The 20661-nt window shown below is 40.0% G+C and overlaps 1 protein-coding gene across 10 annotated transcripts in view; it reads left to right on the top strand.

Moving 5' to 3' along the window:
* The window catches only part of PSD3 (pleckstrin and Sec7 domain containing 3), a 585012-nt gene that overhangs the window by 235029 nt on the left and 329322 nt on the right, over positions 1-20661 (top strand). The window contains exon 1 of one of the 10 annotated variants that reach the window (XM_059909733.1): positions 15885-15920. The exons of the other annotated variants lie outside the window; for them this stretch is intronic. The gene's annotated coding sequence lies outside the window, so the exon portion shown is untranslated. Of the gene's footprint in view, positions 1-15884; positions 15921-20661 lie in introns of those variants that run through there. 10 annotated transcript variants of the gene reach the window in all.

Raw genomic sequence — 20661 nt, 5'->3', positions numbered from 1 at the left:
TTGGATCTGGTTTGCTAGTATTTTGTTGAGGATTTTTGCACCTGTGTTAATCAGTGATATTGGCCTGTAATTTTCTTTTTTAATTAATATTGTTAAAATGACCATACTACCCGAGGCAATCTACAGATTCAGTGCAATCCCTGTCAAAATAATAACTCAAAATGGATTAAAGACCTAAATGTAAGACTGGATACTATAAAACTCCTAGAGGAAAACCTAGGCAGAACACTCTTTGACATAAATCATAACAATATGTTTTTGGACCTGTCTCCTAAAGTAAAAGAAATAAAAGCAAAAATAAACAAATGGGGGCTTCCCAGGTGGCGCAGTGGTTGAGAATCTGCCTGCCAATGCAGGGGACACGGGTTCGAGCCCTGGTCTGGGAAGATCCCACATGCTGCGGAGCAACTAGGCCCGTGAGCCACAATTACTGAGCCTGCGCGTCTGGAGCCTGTGCTCCACAACAAGAGAGGGCGCGATAGTGAGAGGCCCGCGCACCGCGATGAAGAGTGACCCCCACTTGCCGCAACTAGAGAAAGCCCTCGCACAGAAACGAAGACCCAAGACAGCCAAAAATAAATAAATAAATAAATAAATAGAAATGAACTCATGATTTTAAAAAACAAACCAAAAAAACCCTTTATTAATGATTAAGAATAATGTACCCTTGAGATTCAAGTCAGTTTCTCCAAAATTTCATTAAAATAAATAAATAAATAAATAAATAAATAAATAAATGGGACCTTTAAACTTAAAAGCTTTTTCATAGCAAGGGAAACCATTAAGAAAACAAAAAGGCAGTATACTGAATGGGAGAAAATATTTGCAAATGATATTATCAATAAGGGGTTAATACCCAACACATATAAACAGTTCATACAACTCAACATCAAAAAAACTAACAACCTGATTAAAAAATGGGTGGAAGACCCGAATAGACATTTTTCCAAAGAGGACATGCAGATGGCCAGTAGGCACATGAAAAGATGCTGGATATCACTAATCATCAGGAAAATGCAAATCAAACTACAATGAGATAACACCTCACACCTGTCAGAATGGCTGTCATCAAAAAGAACACAAATAACAAATGTTGGCAACTGTGTGGAGAAAAGGGAACCCTTTGTACATTGTTGGTTGGAATGTAAATTGGTGCAGCCACTGTGGAAAACAGTAGGGAGGTTTCTCAAAAAAACTAAAATTAGAACTACCATATGACCCAGCACATCCACTCCTGAGTATATATTTAAAAAAACAAAAACACTAATTTGAAAAGATACATGTACCTCACCGTTCATAGCAGCATTATTTACAATGGCCAAGATATGGAAGCACCTTAAGTGTCCACCAGCAGATAAATGGATAAAGAATACTATGGAATACTACTGAGCCATAAAAAAGAATGAAATTTTGCCTTTGCAGCAACACGAACAGCCTTGGAGAGCGTTACATTAAGTGAATAAAGTCAGACAGAGAAAGACAAATCCAAACACTGTATGTTGTATCTAAAAAATACAGCAAAGTAGTGAAAAAGGTGAAAAAAGAAGCAGATTCACAGGTACAGACAAGAAACGAGTGGTTACTGGTCAGGGGGGTGGGTGGCAATATGGGGGTGGGGAGTGGGAAGTACAAACTATTGGGTGTAAGAAAGGCTCAAGGATGTATTATACAATACGGGGGATAGACCCAATATTTGGTAATAACTGCCAATGGAAAGTAACCTTAAAAATTGTATAAAAAGTTTTTTTAGAAAGTTAAAAAAATTGTTACATATTCTATTAGTTAGAATCCCAATAAATGTTACTATTCAGATGTGTTTGTTTTCCTTTGCTTTCCCAAAAAACAGAATTTAGATGTGGTTCATTTAAAAGAAGTTTCTGAAAATGCATGTATCCATTACTTAACATATGTAGTTGGCTGAAACCATTGTATGTTTTGTTTTAAATACAATTTTCTTATTTGCTATTCTTAGGGAACGGTAGCTTGTGAAAATGATGGCGAAATTAGCCAGGAGGGTAGCATTTAAACAAACAGATCCAAAAGATCAACAGAGAAAAACACATTTTAAATAAAGGTTAATGTATCTTGTTGGAAAAAGGAAGAAACGTAATTAGGAAATATAAAAACTATACTATGCAGGTTCATAACCATTAGGCTTTTTAATCAATTACAGTTGTATATAGGGGTAAGCAAAAAAAAAAAAAAAAAATAGATTAAACCATTAAAGATGGTTTAACCAGCCATTAAAGATTCAAACAATTTTTTAAAAGCTCGAACTCTGAGAAGTACCTGTTTGCACATAGTGACAGCAAGAGCTGTAAGATTTTTCTCAAAAAGAGAGAGCAAAGCCAGCTCAGCTTTCAGAGTTCCATTGACCTATCTAATTTGACCCTTTCAGCTAGGGAGAAGATTAACAATTTAACACTGACAATTGCCCTGTTTTTCTTTCTACCAAAAGGCTGACCCTAAGCAGCATTTCTCCCCCATTTTGCTCTCTCCTCTTTCATCTTTGCTTCCAGTGTTATCAAATTAGGACAAGTATAAATGGGGAAATCTGAGTAAGATCAGGGTTTTCAATGTCAGTACTCTGGTTGTGATACTGTACTGTAGTTTTGCAAATGTTACCATTGGGGGAAGCTCGGTAAAAGGTATAAGAAATCTATTATCTCTTATAACTGCGTGTGAATCCACAATTATTTCAATAAAACTTTCAGTGAGAAGGAAGTTCCATTTCTCTCCATTCAGCCAGAGATTTAGGCATCATATAAGGATGAGTTTCATGAAGTTTTCCTACTCTTTCAAACTTTACTGCTCTTTCATTACTCTTTCACAGCAGTGAACGTCACAATGCTTAAGCTTAAGCTATAATGGTGTAGCAGCATTAAAAACAGTGCTTTTAAGAAAAAGGCAATGGGAATTATTTTAAAGAGTTGAAAGCCAGAAAGTCACATGAGTCCATTTAAAAAGATTATTATTATTACTCTGGGATCTGTGGAGAATTGTTTGAAAGGAAATGGGAGTGAAAATGGGGAAGATGGTGAAGAAATGGTTGCAGTTGTCCATGCGAGAAGGGATGTTGGCTAGAACGTGGGTGGCGACAGTAATAAGGGAATGATTTTAAATTGTTTTGAGATGTTATTAGCATTTCTGTTACTAAATTATTTTCCAAATTGCCCCTCTGTCCCTTCCTATATCACTTGTGTTCTAAACTGCATGAAATAAAGAGCAATAAAAAGTAGGAAAAACCTGTCTGCTTCTTCTGAGTTAATGCTTGATCTTTGTGCCGCTTTGTGCCTCTGTGAAGACCTCGGCCTGACCACGCAGGCTTTTCAGTTTTCGCGTGTGTAACATGGGTAGTAAGGCCTTCCTCCGGGAGTGATTGTGAGGATGGGCAAGTGCATCCCCGTGTTGTCACATGGCTCTCATCTCTGTGACAGGGTTGTGGGAGTCCTGGGCTCCACACCTGTCCTCTTGCTGCTGATGATGAGTGATGGCGCCTCAGTCATGGTTTCTTGGTTTGTAAAATGAGATATGTGGGCCGTGCCCATAATTTTCAGGTTTTCAGTTCAGGCTCCTTTTAGCCCACAGTATCTGGGGTCACCTTACCCTGTCCCCACTCCCCACCGGGACCAGACCTCCTTGCTCTGTTTTTTTGTTGTGCTCAAACTTACTCATGTACAGTGTCTTCTGAGCAAAATATTTTGTGGCAAAGAGTAAGCTGGAAAAACTCTATACGTGGTCTTTACTGATTCTTTCAGTCTAAGTATTAGGAGTGTTCTTAATGTCATTTGTTTTCTTTGTAAACTCAAATCACATCACTCAAGTTTTAACTTTTATGTTGTATTTATTGGTTTAGACAAGTATGTATTTAATAGTGAAAGTTCAGATTTAAATTCAAGAAAATTACCTTTGTTGTGTCAGCATTCTCAAAGGATTACTCCTAAAGAATTATATGAGAGGAAGAAACAGGCCACAGTCTGAAAACAGTCTGAATTTTTTATAAATGAAAAGCCTGAAGTGAATTCTCAGAAATACTTGATCTGAGTTATATTTGGAGTTTGCAGTTGAAAATAGGAACTGAGGGGTGGTATTTAAGTGTAGCTAAAAAAAGCATCAACTGTTGCCTGGAGTAGGTGAGCTCTCTCCAAGAGAAGGTCCTGGAGACCTGGTAGCAACAGTCTCTATGGAGGAAACGGGCTTGAATGCTTATTCTGGTATAAGCAGGAGAGCCTTTTAAGAGAAAAGCTATGTTAGCAGCTTTTTAAGAGAAAAGCTTTAGAGGTTCTGGCTTAAAATATGCAATGTAGCTTTGTTCAGTAAAACGAATCAAGCTGAGGTGTGATACAGGGTTCGTGGTGTGTTTCTGCTCTGGTCTCCCTGTGGAGATCTGGTTGCAGGCTGTTGCTTCCAGTCGCGTGCTGGCCTGGACAGACAACGCTGCTGCTTCTGGTGTGGTTCAGACCTTGAATGGAAGACGGTGACGATGAGGAAGATAATACTTGGAAGCTGCTAAAGGTCTATATCTCGTGTTCATGCTTTAAAAAAATCTATTAAAAAGAATTCTCTTAGAACATTTTGACAGAACAGATGCTGCTTAAAGAGTACAAACAGATTTTTAACCAAAAAAAAAAAAAAGAAGAAGAAGAAGAAAAGAAAAGAGTTTGAGTAGGGGAAAGGGGAGGTAGTCATTAAGGGTCCTGTAATGGAGTATTAATGATTCCCAGATAGATTCCATTTTAATTTGATCATAAAGAAGTGCTACAGAATTTCATATTCAGATGCATCCATAGAAGTTAGAATGGTCATGTGTTTGGAACATTTTAAAATTTCATAATATAGTCCACCAGGGTTGGTGCTCCTATCACTCAGGCATGAACATGTGGTATTGATATGAATGTAATGGGTCACATTGTGAATTTAAACTGTCCTCCTTTTGCTTATGATATACCAGATGGGGACAGCAGTGATGAGCTTCTTTTAACAGGTCTGCAATTCAATGGCAAATGAAGTATCACAGCAAATAGTCCATCCTAAACACAGGGTTTACCTGTCCATTGAGGACAAAGAAACACAGATTTTAATTTAAAGGCATTTGTAGCTATACAGTAAAAAATTTCACAAAGGAAAACAATTTGTTTTGTGGTTGTATTAATGCTTCACTTATGTAAAGGTCAGTTGTCTGGAAAAGACTCAGAAGTTGAAAACACAAAAAAATTAAAATAAAAATAACTCTGAACAGCCAGAATAAATGGGTGTTATACAGAGTCTGTGTAACAAACCTTACAAATTTTACTCAGACCCTCATTTATGGTCTATTTTTAATAATAACCAGAATTGTTACTTCTTCAAAATTTTGGCCTAATCTTCCTCCCTGGCGTATCCTAAGCCAATGGCCATGTAGATGCCATTATACAGACAGCTGCCTAAAACCGCACGCTGGACCTGCCACTGCTCATCTCAGAGTCAGCTCACCTTTTCTAAAACAAATTTAATAAAACACAGTACTCAGGTTGTTATTTAAATTTTTAAATTGAACTTATTTTGAAGAAACAATTGTTTTCCCAGTTTAGCCAGGAATTTAAAGGATGATGTTGCATGGAGTGCTGTCAGTTGGATTAGAAGGACCTTAGCAAGAAGTGATTTGATGATGAGGTGAAGAGAAAGAGAAAACTTAAAAAGCCCTGGGTCTCCACATGGAGCACCTGGAGTTGTTTTGATGAAGGGCAGGCAGAGCTGAGTAGTCAGCAGCTTCTCAGAGTGTGTTACAGCCCAGCGGAGTGATGGATGGACTTAGTGAGTCATCAGGAACGTTACATCATGTTTACTCAGTTTGATTAAGGAGACAGGAGTGTGAAATGATTTGGAAAGATTGCCAGCAACTATTTTATAAAGGTTTTTCCATTTAAAGAAATTAGCTTCAATCAGAAAATCCACTAATATAGAATAATTCATTTCTCTACTGAAAAACATTCTTGAACTCCATTCTCGGTCAATGTTGGATTTTTATTGTTGCTATTTTAAAGCTTTTTGTTTATTCTAGTTGTTTTAACATTTACCTTCCTCTCACAGTTCCCCCAGATAGCAGCATAGTTTTTGTGCTGTAACGCTGCTTTTTCAGAAACACCAGGAAACGTGTTCCCAGACCTCGCAAGGAGGTATCTCTGGATGGTGCAGTACACTGTGCCCCTGACCAGTGGAGGCACCTGCTCCTGTGGGTCCTTAGCACCTCACCAGACCACCTGTGGGTCCCCTCAGCACCTCACCAGACTGCCTGTGGGTCCCCTCAGCACCTAACGAGACCACCTGTGGGGAGGTCCCATCCCTTCCCGCTCTTTCCCAGATGAATGAGCTGCTGTGCCTATCCCCACAGGATGCCATGTGAGGATGACCACCACAGACGCCACACCTACTCCTGGGGCAAGTCATTTCACCACAGGGTCGCTTAATGCTGGAAGCAACCGGAAGCATTTATTCCTTGAGAGTGCAACATAGATAAGTTGTTACTCTTCTTCCCCTCTTTTTCTTTCTTTTTCTTTCACTTCCAGAAACACAAATCAAAGGTAAATCTCTATACCCAAAATATTATCTTGAAGAGTTATTTGCATTTCAGGTTGTTAGTCATATGTTGTAGACTTGGGCAAAAAAGTCATCTTTGGAAAGGGTCATGGATTCTGAGATGCCTGACTTTGGATTAGATGGTATTGCTTGTCATTTGCGTGTGACCTCCTCCCTGCCCCTATACTTTTTTTTTTTTTCCTGCCCCTATTCTTAAGGGCGGGGACTATGTCTTGCCCTTATACCTAGTATAATACCAGGACAAATCAGATATTCAACAAATAATTCGTGAAAGAAATGATTGCAGTTTTATATAAAACCCGGTGCTGTGATTTCTGACCATGTGACCAACTTGATGTTGTATGCAGAATTGTCAATGTATACATACAACCATCTTTTTTTGTCTGTTTTTTTTGGGGGAGGCAGGGATCCATAGTTTTAATCAGATTTTCAGAAGGATCTTTGTTCCCCCCCAAATATTGATAGCTATAGACCTAGGACTCTCCCAGAGTGGAGACTTGTACCTTGTTGTTTAAATTAAAATAAACAAAATATTTAGGAGAAAGGATTTTTCTTTCCCCTCTGTACTTTGTTCATTAATTGAGGCCCTGATATGCGCCCAGTCTCTGTGCTGGATTCATGGGTGCAGCCCTTAATAAGACAGACACAGGCTGTGCCCTCTTGGAGCTTAGAATTGGCAGGGAAAACAAATATTGAATATTGAACCCATGATTACGCAGATCATGAAATGCTTTACTCAAAATTACACACTTATTGTGTTTACTTACGGAGGGCAGACTTAGTAGATTTGCTATATATGGCGAAAGTCAGAAGCTGGATCAAGGTTAAATCTGAGATGACTTCGTTGGCGTCAGCGCTCCTTTGCTGCTCGGGTTTAGCTGCCATGTGGAAATTGGCGGCATTTGGCACCTCGGGGGTCAGGGACAGTCAGGCCTCTGTGCGTGTTTCTTGAGCACTGCCTCTACGGTCAGCGCCTTACGTTTGTGGGTGAAAAGCCTGGGGACACGGAGAAGAAGTGGCCGGCGGGGGGCGGGGGTATTGCCCGAATCAAAGATGGCCGCCGCGGTGCAGCCCCGCGCAATTTCACGTCAGGTTCTGGAGCTGGGGGAGCCTCCGGGTTGCCCTCAGCGCCTCCTCACGAAGCTGGCGTAAGGCAAAGAGGCGCCTCAGGAAGAGGCCAGATTGGGGGGGGGGGCTACGCTCTGGGCAGGGGCCGCGTCCACGCCTCTGCTTCTAGCTGCTGACCTGGCCGCCTTGCGAGTGTAAGTGGAGAGACGCTTTGAGGCAGGCGTCTGTGCCCCCAGTGCGTCCCCGTTTCCTCAGCTTCCTTGACTTTAGGAGTGAAAAGTGAGATTAGGCCCTGGTTGCGCCGACATTGCCCTCGCGCTGTCACTTTCCGGTGGCCTGGCACAGCCAGGAGGTCGGCGGCTGCAGCTTCCACCGCGGACTCTCCACAGTCACACTCGTATTGGCTCAGCGTGTTGGTGCCCGGCTCGGTCCTCCTGGCGCTCACACTCTAGTTGCGGAACTGAATGGACACACGTGACTGTTGGGTATCAGTTAAAGAGTAATTAAAGGTTAAAAGGTGTGGTCTCGTACTGTTAATTAGCAGTGAATGTCGCTTGGCCGTTGGAGCCATCCCCAAATATTTACTAGCAAAAGTAGCCTCGTATTGATCAGAACAACCTGTGACCTTTTGTACCTTTCATAAAAACTAATCGCTGCCTTCGTTGTATAGATCATGCACACATATTATCTTTCCTGTTAAACTGCATGTTATGGAATATATACATATGTAGTTATCGTGAGCCCGCACGAGAATGTTCATAGCAGCATTGCTTATATTAGTGAAACAATTTAAATGTCCACTTACAGGAGAGTGGATGAACAAGTTACATTATTGGACAAATTGACGTACACAGAATGCTAAAAGATGGAAATTAATGAACTAAAGCTATTAGTAATATTAATTTAGAGTTCATTAACATAATATTGAGGAAAAAAGCAACTTACAGAAAGAGGTATATGGTATACCATAGATAAATAAATGCTTAAACACAAAAAACAAAAAAAACAGAAAAAAAGGTGAAATCTGATAGGATTCATGAGTTCCTGCTTTGCTAAAGACTGTGATAAATATATTGGGGGAAACAAGGATTAGTAAGATGTGCATCCAGCCTGGAGGAATTCTTAATCTAGTCTAGTGGTTCTCAACTCTGGCTACATATTAAGATCATTTGAGATGAGGGGAGAAAAAGTAGGCGACTGACATATTCTCACTCAGGTAGGAACTCTTAAAATGGTATAGACACTTCGGAGAAAGGTCTTTAACTAAACATACATTTACCCTATGACCCAGCAGTTCAAGAGGAATGAAAGCACGTCACAAGAATATTCATAGCAGCTTTATCCATAATAGCCCCAAACTGTAAACAACCCAAACATCCATCAGCTGGGAATGGATAAACTATGGTATAGCCTTACAGTGTGATACTCAGTAAAAAGGAGTGGAGTACCAATATACACAACATCATGGAGAAACCGTATACCAGTGTAGGGAATGCATGATTTTGTTATATGGAATCCTAGTATAGGCAAAACTAACGTATGGTGGAAAATAAAAATCAGAACCATGGTTTACTCTGGGGATGTGAGGATGGGAATTACCTGGAAATGGGCTTGCAGGAACTTTCTGAGGTGATGCTAATATTAAAAAATGTTGGGAAAAGTGTCACTTGCAGAGCTATAAATAAAAATTTGATGTTTTCTTCCTGCTCTCCCCTCTCCTCCCTCAGAAATTTTATCTGGGAATGGGGTCCATATGCATTTTAAAAGCTCCTCCGGTGATTCTGATGTCCACTGAGATTTGAACTGTTAAATAGGATAAAGTACAAAAGAAAGCTGTTGTTAACAAATTACCACAAATTTAAACAACACAGACTGATTATCTTACCATTTTGTAGGTCAGAGGTTTGGGTTGGCCTGGATTCTTCTGTTCTGGGTTTCACAAGAACAAAATCAAAGTGCAGGTAGGCCTGTGTTTCCTTCTGGGAACTCTGAGGGTGAATCTACTTACAAGTTCATTCAGGTTGTTGGCAGAAACCAGCTCCATGTGGTCGTAGGACTGAGGTCCCAGTTTCCATGTTGGCTGTTGACTGGGGGTCATTCTCAGTTTCTAGAGGCCACCTACATTCCTTGGCTTCTGGACTCTTTCCTCCATCTTCAGACCCAGCAATGATGGGTCAAGTCACTCTTTGTTATCTCTGTGACCACAGCTTTCTCCTCATTGTTCCTCTGTTGTCTTCTTTTGGCACATCTCCTAAGTGACCATTCTGCCTTCTTCTTTGCTTTGAAGAGCTTGTTTAATTACATGAGCCCACCTGGGTAATCCAGAATACTCATCCTATGTTAAGGTCAGCTGATTAGTAACCTTAATCTACCTGCAGAGTTCTGTCGCAGCAGCACCTAGATGGACGTTTAGCTAAATAACCAGGGAACGAGAATGCTGGCAGGATGGCGTCTTTAGCATTCTGCCTACAGTAGAGAGTTACATGGAAAATGCTGGGATTTCAGAATAAAGAGAAAAGACTTTCAACAGGAGAGCCTCCAGGGAGCCTCTTTTGAGGAGGTGGCGTTTAGTCGTCACTCAAGGCAGTTCTAATGGATGCTGCAGAGCCAGAATAGGAGAAAGAACTGGAGGTGGGCTAATAGTTTGAGTGCCAGTGTGGAGAAAAGAAGCGTGACAAAGTGTGATCCCCTCGGAGCAGCCTTTATTCCATAAACGCACTCCGTGTGTGTTAGTTATTATTTACACTGAGTCATTCAGGCCACTGTCAGATTAACATCAGATATTTTTAGATCAAAGTAGAAAAATAGGAGGAATGTCAAAAAGTTACCCACTTAATGGGTAGAAATATTTTTAAAAGGACTGGGGCAATTGTGTAGTGTGATTTTTCTATCACCTTCTGTCTGGCTGTTAGAACCCAGTAGAATTACATGTGAAAGTCCAAAAAGTTATTTAAGTATTTCCAAGCTTTTTAAAACTCCAAATCTACTGATGAAAACCAGAGAATGTGGCCTTCCTTTATATGCCCCCACAGTATGTACCTCTCTGCCCATTTTTAGTGGACTTTGTACCCTGCTTGGGCGGATGATGACATCAGTACCATTGCAGCTTCTGTGGAGAGATGCCGTGGCCCTGTGGCATCTATCTAAAAACTGCACCCTTATCAACTGATTTTTATAATAATCCACATAAAGGAAAAATGCTTTTTGTAAGCATTAACTACTCTATACCACTTATCTTCTTTTTTACTTTATATATAAGCTGTTAGAAAGGATTGTGTATACATTTTTATTTTGAAAGGCAGGCATGCATCTCTACAAAAAGTCTTAACAATACTTGCTGCCAACCTTTTAAAAATACAAAGGTTTTAACTGCCTGTGGTCATTTTTATTCACCCTTCTAAAGGATGTGTACATAAGGTCTAAAATACTGAAATCAGCAAGCTAGTTGGTATTTTTTTTTTTTTTTGCTAAAGCTGGATGTGAGAAATAGAGTTCCAAAGGGAAGGCCTGGTGGCAAAAAGCCGAGGCGTCTTTTAATGAGGATCAACAAAGTACGCTTTTCTTTGGTGGCTCGCAATTTGCTCTTTAAACTTCTGGGGCAACTAAGCATTCCAAGCCTGTGAAAGTCTTTCCAAACGTGTCTTCCTATCCCTTGCCAGGGTTTGTTTTCTTTCCTTCTCTTCCCACCTTGCACCCACACCTGAAGAGTTGGTCATGATGATCAGAGGCCTGCTAAAGGAAGCCCATCCTTTCTTGGAGTTGCTTTGTGCGTTCTGAGTAAGTAGTGAACAGGCAACTCGACAGCAGTTGATTGAGCTGTCTGCACCTGCACAGGAAGCCCTGCTTTCTTCACCATGCTGCCATCCTGCCATGATCCCTGCTGCCATCCTGCCGTGATCCCTGCTGCCTGGTGTTCTGATTAAAGCTTTGTACTTTCATATTCAAAGGTACTGGGAACTGTTTCTGATTTCATCTTTTTCCATTCATTTTCCCACCTTAATATGCTAAAGTATATTTTCTGATAGCTGTAAGAGATTGCTGTTGTTTCACTTATTTTTTCCTCTTCATATTTCCACAATGCTGTTGACTTTGAGGATATATATATATATTTTTTGCCTCTCTACCGTATCAGTTTCATGTTTTTCTTTAGGAAAAATTGAATTAAAAACATGTGAAACCAAACCTTTAGAAACTCAGGCAGTTTCTTCAGGTTCTTAGGTTCTTATATTTTCCTTGTTTGTAACACTGAGTTAAAAGCTCACTGTAAAGGTCCTTCCAGTGCTGTTAACTTCCAGTTAGTGGTGTCAGTACTCTTATAGGTACCCACATATATTTTCATGAAAAGGTCAAACTCAGATTTATGTTGTTTTTATGTTATTATTAAAAAGTAGAGAATTATTTGGCAATATTTGCATTTGAGGAGAACTTTTCAACCTTAAAAAGTCAGTAGATTTCTAAACTTCACATTATTTCCTGTGAGCAAAGGAGGCTATGAGCTGGCAATTCTGAGACTGTATAACTTTATGCATATACTAGGGTTAACAAATAAGCAAATAAAGTGCACATGATGAGAGCCAGGTTTCTCTCTATAGGAGAAAGAAATTACAAATCAGGAAAAGGAGGAAGGTTAAAATGAACCTGTGGTGTTAGATTGGAATTGGAGTTATAAGTGTGTATTCATAGTTTCTAATGTGTAGACGGATACAGAGATGTACTGAGTGATAGGCGTGAGTCAGTGTACAGACAGAGGTTTCCTAGCTCTGCCTGCTGAGAGTTTCTAGAAACAATGATACCCAGTAGCCATGACCAGTCTAGCATCCAGACCTGGGTTTCTAAATACCATTCGCCAATAAAAGGACCATGGCTCCTTGGAGAAGTGTTTGGCTCTAGGTCTGGGGCAGGGAAAATACAAGAGGCACAGAACATCTGTGGTGCCAGAAAGCTGCGTAAGTGCTCAGGAAAGGGGAGACCTGCCGAAAGGGCACTCTGGCCATCTCGAGGGGCTGCGAATGGCCAAGGCTGGGCAGTTAGAGCAGAGAGTGATAGTCTTGGATTATGCCCCATGGAGCAAAAGGAATGTCCACTGAATATATATATAAATGGTACAGAAGGGACAGCTTTTTCTTACAGAAGAATTTCAATTAATACCTATAAAAGCAAAGAGGGAAATAGAATATCACCATTAGGCAAATTCCACAGTAATTCTTGCACACAAGGTCCAGTGATGGGTGCTCAAATTTGTGGTGAAAGTTTGAGGAGAAACAGGATATTTGCATAGTCTCAAATTGTCTCTCCCAGATATTAACTACAAAGGGAAAAACAGGAATTTTACAGTGTAGACACCAGCACATACCACCTTAACCAAGTGATCAGGGTTACCCTGCCAGTGGTAAGACGTGGATGTCACAAAGCCTGTGATATGACATGCTGAGAAGGACACAGCATCACTTCTGTGCTGTCCTGCCTCAAATGCCTAACCTCACTGTGAACATGAGAAAACACCAAGCACACTCAAACTGAGGACTATGCCACACTATAACCGATCAGCCCTCCTCGGAGTGTCACGACCATGAAAGACCGAGCAACTGTCACAGATTGGGGGAGACCAAGAAAACACAACTACTAAATAGAGCATGGGATCCTGGATAGGGTCCTGGAATAGAAAAGGGCATTAATGGAAAACCTGGTGAAATTCAAATAAGATCGGTAGTTTAGTTAATAATACAGTACCAGTGTTAATTTCCTGGTTTAGATAATTATAGTACAGTTATATAAGATGTTAACATCAAGGGAAGGCTGGGTGAAGGGTATACAGGAACTCTGTACTATTTGTACAACTTTTTTGTAAGTCTAAAATTATTTCAAAATAAACAGGATGCTGGATACTTAAATGTACAAAGGTGTGTGTTCAAGGACATTAATTATTGTTGACTATAGCAAGAAATTTAAAATAACACAAATGTCCATACTCAGGGATTAGGTAAATTATGTTATATTCATATAGTTAAGAGTTATTAAAAAGAACCACGTAGCATGGTGTGTACCTGATACGGATGTCACAGTGAGGAGAGGGGTGCAGAGCGTGCCAGCGTGCCCCCGCCCCGCTTTGGCTGCCTGGACTCTCATCCCACCTCCAACACTTAGCGCGAACTCTGTGACCCTGGGAAAATTATTCCTCTTTTCTCTGTTCATCAGTTTCCTCATCTATAAATTGGGAATAATAATAGTATCAAGTTTTGGACTGGCTGTGAAGATTAAATGTGAAAACCCCTATAAAGCACTCAGGATAATACTTAACATATAGTATTGATAAAATATTAATACTTTATTATTTTCTAGGAGTAAATGGGGAAAACCCCCAATATAACATTAAGTATCAAACGATGCCATTTCTGTTAAAAAAAATCTTGTATGTATGAATCTTGGAGATTAGATACTAATGTGTTTAATGGTGGTGGTGTTGGAGGCGGGCAGCAAATCAGGGAAATTCCACTTTCTGAGTTAAATATTTAAAGTTTTCCATAAAGTACACAGTTAGAGAAGTGTACATGGCAGCTTTTTAATAGAAGCCTGCTATTAAATAGAAATTATTAAGAAACAAAAATGGTATCTCTCAGGCTAACAGAATTGGGTAGTCATTCTAGATGAGGGTCCAAGATCATATGACTTGGCGTCTTCATAGTGGAAAGTACGAGAGCCTGACTCTGCTCTTGGCCAGTATCTATAATCGCCTGGAACATGATTCTTAATTTGGAAAGCGAAGAACTTAATGACTCCAGCCTATAATTCTAGGCTGTGAAAGGTTATTGTGAGAATGGGTGTAACAAGCTCTTTGTCTTTGTGGGAAATAAACTAAAAGGCCTAAATTGTGGAGTTGAGCCAGAAATAAGTAATTCTGATAATTTTCCTTAGAATGATTAAAACCCTGGAGTAGAGCACCAAAGTGATGTACTCTCCAGGCTTATAGTTATAAATAGGATAGATTTCAATTGCTTTTTGACCCCTGGGTGGTGGTAGCCCACCCGAGTTATGGTGGGGGCCAGAATTCACTACTATCTTAACAAAAGCCTTCTATATTTATGTATAGCATAGACAGAATATATAGAAATGGACATGTAAGTAACACATATTTTTAGAGATATGCCTATGTTCATAATTGGGCTATGACACCAGTTTTTTTATGATTATAAAGGTTTTTGTTTTTGTTTTTGTTTTCCCGATGCTTGCTTCAATGCCGGTGGTTCTTTGTAGTGCTGGAGCTCTAAGCCTGGCCATTCTGATTTAAGTGTGTAGAGGTCTCTGCAGCAGATTGAAGGCCCATCTGTCTTTGTGATTTTGAACTGCAGTTTTTCTGAAAGGACCATGGGTGGAACTAGGATGAAGTGTCAAGTGTAAGTGTATGCTAGGGATATAGGAAGACCATTCCAAGAAATGAGAATAAGAGGTAAAGTGATCTCCTGTTCTCTTGCATTTGTAATTCTCTTTCATATCTTCCCTATGAATAGGCTTCTCAAAGTTGAATCACCAAAGCTTTCCAAGGAAAAAAGTGATAATGTTGCAAGCATGTTTTCCTCATTTGACTCTTGGTAATGTTTTTACACATCTTTTATCCTTTTTTCCTGTAATACTTTTGTTTAAATATACAATACTGGTTGACCTTCTATTTTAAAATCATTTAGATTTCATTTACGTTCCACATTTTCCTTTGGGACGGCACCTGCTTTTTCCTTCTGTTTGCAGTCTTCACTGATTGATCTATGGTAACTGGATGTCAGAGCATTTTCCTTTTATGATTAAGTTAGATGCAGTGCATTGAAGCCCATATCGTTATACTGTAATCTCTGGAGAGCTTAAAGTAGATGAGAGAGGAGATCCCAAAATTTATTGTGCCACGAATACTGGTAGATAATTTTAGCACAAAATTGGGTTTTAGAATATTGCATTTTAAAGGTGCTGCTTTATATAGCAAGTGCCTGCTTGTAAGTGTAGAGACTATGCATTGAGTAGCACAGTTCCAGTGTTTGTGGAGTTTTCCATGTTTTTCCAAATACTTTGGTTTCTTAAATTCTAGGATTTTAATATCAGATAAAATGACGAGCTCAGTGGGCACTGCTCTGAAGGTGGATCATGGCAGCGGCAAGCTTCAGGGAAAGAGCAGTGGACTCTTGGAGTCACACCATCTTGGGTGAAGTTCTGACCCTGCCATTTACTGGCTTGTGACATTGGGCCAACTAATGAAGCATTCTGAGGCTCCTTTCTCCAAGTGCAAACTGGAGGTAACGTTACTTCCTTTGAACAGTTGTTATAAGGATTAAATTAGGTTGCATATGTCAAAATGTTTAGCACATCCTCTGGCTTATAACTAGTATCTACAAGGCTTTCCCCCCACCTAACTTGTTCTAGTCTACTTTTTGCTCAGCGTTTTCTAAGATTTAACAAACAGACAACAGAAGACATTCTTTAATGTATTTGGGTCTGAACATTTTTATGAGTTTTCACTCTTCCTTTCATTGCTTTATTCATTGTTCACTGTGCAGAACATCTTTCTGGAGTATGAGATCAGCCCTCTGCCCTAAGGAGGCACTCAAGCTGGTTCACACTTAGGAGACACTGGGGGAGGCCAAAAGCAGAGAGAGCTGGACCCCACGGGCGCTACAAGGTGTGGGTGCATTACGGCCAGCTTCACAGGGGAGGTGGAAGTGATGTCTAAGCAAAATCAGGAGGAATCAGAGACAGAGTAGAAGGGATGGAGTGAGTAATGTGCTCACTGGCTCTGGGCATGCATGAGAAGGAGGATTTCCAGGTGGCTCCCGGGATTTAGGTGTCTGGTAGTGCTGTTTCTCTGAAATTAGGAATGCAGGAGCACTTTTAGTAGAGCTGGAGGTAATGTTAAAGGTGGTCTAGTCTGATATCCCTGAATTTTTAGATGAGAAAACCGAGGAACTTGTAAGGGTTGGCTCAAAGAAGAGCTGAGGCTTGTTCAGGGTCGCTCAGTTCAACTCTCCCTGCTTTAATAGGAGTGCAGTGATTTGATTGCTGAAAGAGGCCCTAAAAAATAGGACTCAAGGTGTGCTGCGTTCTACTTGAGAATTTTACACATGAAACAGCAAGGCATTTCTGTCTCTGTAGCAAGAGAAGGTCACTGCAAGCTGTCAGAATTGAGGGGGAATAGTGAAGTGGAAAAAGGGCACAGCTGAGGTCAGAATTCAGAGGAGAGAGTGACTGGGTTGCCGAAACCTGGTGCTGGTAGAAGCAGTGTGGGGATCCAGGCTGAGTGAACGCAGCAGGAGCCGTCGGCTTAGGGCCAGTCAGAGATCAGAGTCGGGAACAGAAGACAGTAAGCAGAGGCCACTGCGTGGATGAGGAGTCGGCCCAGAGACATCGCCTGGACAGCAGCTGCGGAGTGGCCTGAGGTCGGACCCCTCCTGCGGGCTGGCCGGCCTCCACTGCTCTTGCACGCTTGGCTGATAGCTCACACCTTGCACTTTTGTTCCTCTGAGCTTTTTCATGAAGAAGAACGTTACCAAGCACTCTGTTATCCCAGATTTGATGTTACATTATGAGCGGTGTCTTAAAATTTCTTTTGGAAAGAACCTGTGTTCTAAAATTAGCTGATAGTGTTAACTTCATCTGATGTCTTATATTCTTTAAAAATATTTGGCTTATACTTTTGCTACTAAAAAATGGAATAACTTAGAGTTCTATGACTATGTTTATTAATGGTGCAAGATACGGTATTTATAAAGTGGACCCCTTATCTGTAGACTATTAGACACATGAAAAATGGAAGTTTAAAAAATAAATCTCAAAGTATATCATCCTCTTCTTCATCTCCAACCCTGTAATAAAACACAGGTGTTTTAGGGCATTTTATGGTTCACCACAGATTTCACACAAATGCACTGTATTTACGTTTGATGTTTTCCAGGTTTGCCCAGCCCTCTGTTTCTTTAAATACTCATGGTATTTCAACAGTGAGCCTATAACTAATAATTAAGCATAGGAACACCCATTTTTTCCCCCTTATATATCCTAGTCTTCTTTCTTCCACAAAGATTTGTTTATTGCCTAAAGCCTTTATTTCTGCTGGAGAGTCATGTGCCTTCTTGTTACTGTTTATAACTGAGCATAGTTTTCAATCTAACTGAGTTTTTCAGTTGTTTAATATTTTCTTTCTTAAAGATATGTATCACTAAATTTTCATCCATTTGAATTTTTCCTAGTTTTCCTTATGTGCCTTCCAAAATGATTTTTGAACATTGAACTTATTTATTAATTAAATCACCAGGTAAAATCAGCATTTAGTTTGAGCTGTTCTGAATAATCTGTGATAGATACCTAGGTGCCTAAGGATCTTCTTAAAAGGAAAAAAATCATCCTTAGGGTAGTTTTTATCTTACAAATATATTAAAAGACAATTTTAGAAAAAAATGACTAACATTTCTTTTAGAACCCTTTGCGGGGAGTGGTTAGAGAATTCCTATTTTTGAGTAGAGCTTAATCTTGTCTGCTTCTTAGCAATCCAAGAAAACCATTTCTGGAAGATGATCAGTTCATTAAAGGCTAATCAGCCCTTTAACCCATGTGATGCTCATACGTTTCTCATGGGGTCATCCTTCTAGTGTCTAGTGTGAGTTTTCATTTTGGAGCTGAGAGAAAGGTGCCCTTTTGGCATTCAAACCTTTTCATGCTGTTGTTTAATCTGTGATGAAATTTACATTTCCGATAGTGATTAGAGTTTTCCAAATTTAATGTGCAGTGTGTTCAGTAGGCACCCTTTATAATACGGGTTTCTGTGTGGATTCAAATATATCGTCTGCTGGATTGTGTCCCCAGAAAAAGCAACTGTATCCAGTAAAACATGATAGACCAGCCCTGTTGATCTTGATAATGTGCCTATTATCTAATCATAGACCATTAGAGTTGGACGTCAGCCTTGAGATGCTCCTGGTGAACCCCCTCACTTGACAAATGAGAAAACAGGTTTCCGGGAGCAATAGTGACCTGTTCAAGACTCTGGTTAGTGTGGACATGTGAAGCCAGAATCGAGATGAGTAAAGCTAATTCTCCTTCCCCATACCATGGTTTTCCCACACGCCAGGATACCTCCACTTAGACATATCATGCAAACTCGGTCACTAGAAAGTCAGGTTCAGTGTCTGTGATGCACACGCTGAGACAGGGAATGAGCACTCAGGTCCTGGTTTCCTGGGCTTTGCCAGTGGCCCGGAGTCAGGGGTTCAGATTTCCCGATCCCCGTGCCGTTGCCCTCCTCCCAATATCACATTGATTTAAGACTTTTAAAATCAAGCAAAGATAGCTTTTAATATTTCTCAACTGTAGGTAGAAAAAAATTAGAAGCAGTTTCTCTTGGTCACCAGTTTGAGTAGAAGGAGCAGTACTAGTAACGTGTGATAAGGCTCTGTGCAGGGGACCACACGCTCGAACAGTAAGAAATCGGATTCAAGCAGATCAAAATCAAAGTTAAAAGTTAACCCCATGGTATGAGATTAGTTTTGTGTGTCTTTTTTTAACTAAAGTTCAGTGATATCATGGCTATAAAATTAGAAAAGGCAAAATAGACCTGTACCCTGGGAAAAAAATTTAAAATATCAATGCATACTTTTTATCCCTCTCAAACTTATATCTGCAAGACTGATTTATAGTCTTACACACATCATAAAGCCATACACTTTTTGAGTAATGTATTGAAAATACCTGAGTTCAAAGGAGAGTTCCATCATTTTCTAACAGTGAGCCCTAATTTTCTCATTTCTGAACTAATACAGTGTTTCTCAACTATATGCATGTTAGGATCGTCTGGGGGAATTATAAAGGCAACACAAGGCAAACTTAAGGAGGTAGTACCAGCCCCTACCCCCAGAAAGCTCTGATTCTAATTGATCTGGGTTGGGACTGGTATTGTTTTTAAAGCTCCCTGGGTGATTCTAATGGACTGAGCCACTAGGCCAGATAACTTTGAAGTCCCTTTAAAGTTCTCATATTCTGCAATTTTGAGAAGTTTTAATGTCATTTAGTCCAACAGCTCACTCAGCAAAACCATCCCTGGGTATTTGAAAAGCAGCCTCTTGTTTTTGTGTCAACATTCATGTTGAAAGAATACTCATTATCATCAGAATCTTATTATTCTTTAAAAGTTTTTCCAGATAAGCAGCCAAATTTGCCCTTGGGGAAACAGATAATAAATCTAATTCCCTATATATTTGATGACTTTTCTGATATGTGAAGATTACTCTTATGATTCAGCCAAGTTGTCTCTTAGGGCAGAATACCCCCAATTTTTCATCTCTGTTCATGTGACATTATTTCTATATCCTAGCATCCTGCTTATCCTGCTCTAGGGATAAACTGGGTTGCCATCATCTCTGTGAAGTGTGTTCCCCAGAAGTGAACACAGTCCCTTGATGATCAGAGTAAGAAGCCTAGAGGGCTTTGGTGATTGTCCTCCTGTTAGTCAGGCTCTTACTGAGTCCCTAGTTTGGATAAATAGCTAATTATTTACCGATACTCACTGATCTATAGATACATCCACTAATAAATACAGTAGATGACATAATTCCTAGCATCTTTGAATTCTTATTATGTACCAGGCATGGTTCTAGTGTTTAAATATATTAACACATTTGATTCTTGCAGTAATCCCATGAGCTAGGTACTGTCATTATCTTCATTTTAGGGTAAAAAGAAGAAACAAGCCGAGGAGCAGGGTGGGTAGGTAGGTATTTGTCTTGACTCTGATCTCACAGTGAGTGGCAGAGTTAGAATGTGAATGCTATGAAGCATCTTACTGCAGAGTCTGTACTCCTTGAGCCCCTCAGTGGAGGTCTCATCTGTAACATAAGAATGTTAACTTCTAAGCACCTTGCCACTGCCAAGTTCTTACCATTCTATGTAAATATTCTAATAAGAGGATATTTATACCAATCACTTTAATGTAATATATCCAAATAAAACAGTCTTCAGCCCCGTAGACCTATTTCTAACGTAATAAGAAAG

This window comes from Balaenoptera ricei, chromosome 21 (assembly GCF_028023285.1).
Source record: "Balaenoptera ricei isolate mBalRic1 chromosome 21, mBalRic1.hap2, whole genome shotgun sequence".
NCBI classification, from domain to species: Eukaryota; Metazoa; Chordata; class Mammalia; order Artiodactyla; family Balaenopteridae; genus Balaenoptera; species Balaenoptera ricei.
The sequence above is the reverse complement of the archived record's forward strand: the minus strand, read 5'-3'. Positions and strand labels throughout refer to the sequence as shown.